This window comes from Dasypus novemcinctus, chromosome 22 (assembly GCF_030445035.2).
Source record: "Dasypus novemcinctus isolate mDasNov1 chromosome 22, mDasNov1.1.hap2, whole genome shotgun sequence".
Lineage (NCBI taxonomy): Eukaryota > Metazoa > Chordata > Mammalia > Cingulata > Dasypodidae > Dasypus > Dasypus novemcinctus.
The window spans coordinates 347,612-352,308 of record NC_080694.1 but is presented as its reverse complement, the minus strand read 5'-3'; the positions used below and the strand labels follow the sequence as shown (position 1 = coordinate 352,308).

Below are 4,697 nucleotides of genomic sequence, written 5' to 3'. Positions count from 1 at the left end.
AAAATATGACAAACACAAGTCCAATCAAAATATGGCTAACATAAATAATTCCTTGAAAGTAATAACACTGAATGTCAACAGATTAAACTCACCTATCAAAAGATTCAGACTGGGACATTGGATAAGGAAATATGACCCATCTATATGCTGTCTACAAGAAACACATCTTAGACCCAGGGATTCATGTAGGTTGAAAGTGAATGGTTAGAAAACAATCTTACAAGCAAACAATAACCAAAAACAGGCAGGAGTAGCTATATTAATATCAGACAAAATAGACTTTAAATGTGAAACAATTGTGAGAGACAAAGAAGGTTACTACATTTTAGTGAAAGGGACAATCTATCAAGAAGATCGAACAATCATAAATATTTATGCTCCTAACAAGGGCGCCCCCAAATACATGAGGCAAACACTGGAAAAACTAAGTGAAAGAGTAGATGCCTCTACAATTATAGTGGGAGATTTTAATACACCATGACCAACTTTGGATAGAACATCTCAAAAGAGAAACACTAAAGAAACAAAAACTTTAAACAGTATATATTAGAGGAGTTGGATCTAATAGACATATACAGATCATTACACCCGAATACAGCAAGATATACATTTTTCTCAAGTGCACATGGATCATTCTCCAAGATGGACCATATGCTAGGCCACAAAGAAAGGCTCAGTGAATTCAGAAAGATCAAAATCATAAAAAATAATATCTCTGACCACAGTGGAGTGAAGCCAGATTTCACACCAAGATATGGAAATTAAACAGCACACTCTTAGAAAAACAGTGGGTCAAAGAGTAAATCTCAAAAGAAATTAATAACTACCTTGAAACTAATGAAAATGATAACATACAAAACTTATGGGGTGCAGCAAAAGCAGTACTGAGAGGGAAATTTATAGCCATAAATTCATACATCCAAAAAGAAGAAAGAGCAAAAATTGAAGAACTACCTGCACATTTGGAGGAATTAGTTAAAAAACAACAACAACAAAGTAACCCCACAGGAAGAAGAAAGAAAGAAAGAACAAAGATAAGAGCAGAACTAAATGAAATAGGAAATAGGAAAGCACTTGAAAGGATAAACAAAACCAAGAAGCTGGTTCTTTGAGAAGATCAATAAAATTGACAAACCCTTAGGTAGACTAACAAAGAAAAAGAGAGAGAAGATGCAAATACACAAAATACGAAATGAGAAGGGAGATATCACCACTGACCCCACAGAAATAAAGATTATCATGAGAGGATACTTTGAAAACCTATATTTCAACAAAAATGACAATTCAGAGGAAATGGACAAATTCCTAGAAACACATAAGCAGTCTATATTGATGAAAGAATAAATTGATGATCTCAACAAGCCAATCACAAGTAAAGAGATAGAATCAGTCATTAAAAACCTCCCAACTAAGAAGAATCCAGGGCCAGATGGCTTCACAGGTGAATTCTAGAGAACATTCCAGAAAGAACTAATGCCAATCCTGTTGAAACTCTCCCAAAAAATCAAAACAGAAGGAACATTACCTAACTCCTTCTATGATGCCAACATTACCCTAGTACCAAAGCCAAACAAAGAAACGACACCACAAGAAAGGAAAATTACAGACCAATCTCTCTAATGAACCTAGATGCAAAAATCCTCAACAAAATAGTTGCTAACTGTATTGCACAACACATTAAGCAAATTATATACCATAACCAAGTGAGATTCATTCCGGGTATGCAAGGATGGTTCAACATAAGCAAATCAATCAATGTAATAAACCATATAAGCAGATTAAAGGGAAAAAATCACGATTATATCTATAGATGCAGAAAAAGAATTGGACAAAATACAGCACCCTTTCTTGATAAAAACACTCCAAAAGATCAGAATACAAGGAAATTTTTTGTACATGATAAAGAGTATATATGAAAAATCCACAACCAACATCTTTTACAATGGTGAAATCCTAAAATCCTTCCCTCTAAGATCAGGAATGAGACAAGGATGCCCACTCTCACCCCTTCTATTTAACATTGTCTTAGAAGTACTTGCTCGAGCACTGAGGCAAGAACCAGATACAAAAGGCATTCAAATTGGAAAGGAAGAAGTCAAAATTTCATTATTTGCAGATGACATGATCCTATACATAGAAAACCCTTAGTAGTCTACAACAAGGCTTCCAGAACTCATAAATGAGTTTAGTGAAGTTGCAGGTTATAAGATGAATGTGTAAAAATCAGTAGTATTTCTATATACAAATAATGAGCAAGCTCAGGAGGAAATCAAGAAAAAAATACATTTACAATAGTAAATTAAAAAATCAAATACCTGGGAATAAACTTAACTAAAGATGTAAAAAACTTATACACAGAAAACTACATAAGACTGTTCAAGGAAATCAAAGAAGACCTAAATAAATGAAAGAATATTCCCTGTTCATGGATAGGAAGACTAAATATTATCAAGATGTCTATCCTACCAAAACTGATCTACACATTCAATGCAATCCCAATAAAAATCAACACAGCATTCTTTAAGGAATTAGGAAAACTCACTATGAAATTTATTTGGAAAGGAAAGAGGCCCTGAATAGCTAAAGATATATTGAAAAAGAAAAATGAGTCATGTCCCTGCAGCCCTGCCACCGACCACCCTCTGGCAGCAGCTCCGGCGCCTCCTTGGGCCAGCAGTCCTCCAGCAGAGGGAGCGAGGTGGGCAGCGGTGGTGGCAGCATTGTGGGCTGCAGTACCTCCTCGGGGGGTGGCCCTGGCACCCAAGTGCTAGGAGAACATTTCCGCTGCTGCATCAAGGCCACAAGTCTTACAATTCAGCAAGATTTGGAATTCCTGGCGAATTGCCTTCCTAAAAAGCTCAAAGAAATCTCTTTAAATTCTGTTTCTTAGTTTTCCATTTTGTTGTGTTTCAGTGGAACATCAAGAAACCATGAACAACTTCAGTAATGAGGAGTTTGACTGCCATTTCCTTGATGAAGGTTTTACTGCCAAGGACATTCTGGACCAAAAAATTAATGAAGTTTCTTCTGATGATGATAAAGATGCCTTCTATGTTGTGGACCTTGGAGACATTCTAAAGAAACATCTGAGATGGTTAAAAGTTCTTCCTTGTGTCACCCCCTTCTTTGCAGTCAAATGTAATGACAATAAAGCCACAGTGAAGACCCTGGCTTCCATAGGGACAGGATTTGATTGTGCTAGCAAGACTGAAATCCAGTTGGTACAGAGTCTTGGGGTGCCGCCACAGAGGATAATCTACGCAAACCCTTGTAAACAAGTGTCTCAAATTAAGTATGCCGCCAATAATGGAGTTGAGATGATGACTTTTGACAGCGAGGTTGAGTTGATGATAGTGGCCAGGGCACATCCAAAGGCAAAAGTTGGTTTTGTGGATTGCCACCAATGACTCCAAAGCAGTCTGCCACTCAGTGTTAAATTTGGACCACACACAAAATCAGCAGGCTTCTTTTGGAATGGGTTTAAGAGCTTGATATCAATGTCATTGATGTCAGCTTCCATGTGGGAAGTGGCTATACTGATCCTGAAACTTTTGTGCAGGCCATCTCTGATGCCCGCTGTGTCTTTGACATGGGAGCTGAGGTTGGTTTCAGCATGTATCTGCTTGATATTGATGATGGCTTTCCCAGAACTGATGATGTGAAGCTTACATTTGGAGAGATAACCAGTGTCATTAATCCAGCATTAGACAAGTATTTCCCATTAGATTCTGGAGTGAGAATCATAGCTGAACCAGGCCGATATTATGTTGCTTCAGCTTTCACACTTGCAGTGAATATCATTGCCAAAAAAAATTGTATTTAAGGAACACAGGCTCTGATGATGAAGATGAATCGAGTGAACAAACCTTTATGTATTATGTGAATGACAGAGTATATGGATCATTTAATTGTGTCCTTTATGGTCATGAGCATGTAAAGCCTCTTCTGCAGAAGAGATGCAAACCAGATGAGAAATATTACTCATCTAGCATATGGGGACCCACGTGTGATGGCCTTGATCGGATCGTTGAGTGCTGTGACCTGCTGGAAATGCACGTGGGTGACTGGATGCTGTTTGAGAACATGGGGGCTTACACTGTGGCTACTGCTTCCACTTTCAATGGGTTCCAGAGGCCAACCATCTACTATGTGATGTCAGGGCCTGCATGGCAAGTCATGCAACAAATCGAGATCGGGGGGTTTCCACCCAAAGTAGAGGAGCAAGACGCCAGTGCTCTGCCTTTTTCCTGTGCTTGGGAAAGTGGGATGAAGCGCCACCCGGCCACTTGTGCTCCAGCTAGTATTAATGTGTAAATACCATTTTTGTAGCTGCTAACTGTGAGTTTAGCTTGAATGGGGGATCATTTAACTTAATTACTGCTAGTTTTGAAATGTCCTTCTAAGAGTAGGATTGGCACAGACACAGCAATAAGGAAGACTAGGAGATGGGGTTACACTTATCTGTGTTCCTATGGAAAGTAGTTGATTATTTTGTTTTATATGGATTTTTTAAAAAGATGTGTTTATTTATTTAATCCCCCCTCCCCCAGTTGTCTGTTCTCTGTGTCTATTTGCTGCATCTTGTTTCTTTGTCCGCTTCTGTTGTTGTCAGCAGCACGAGAAGTGTGGGCGGTGCCATTCCTGGTCAGGCTGCACTTTCTTTTGGGCTGGGCAGCTCTCCTTATAGGGCGCACGCC

The 4,697-nt window shown here is 38.7% G+C and overlaps 1 pseudogene; it reads left to right on the top strand.

The window, feature by feature from the left end:
- The first annotated feature begins 2,890 nt into the window (after positions 1-2,890).
- Positions 2,891-4,464, top strand: LOC131275389 (ornithine decarboxylase pseudogene; annotated as a pseudogene).
- The last annotated feature ends 233 nt before the right edge of the window (positions 4,465-4,697 follow it).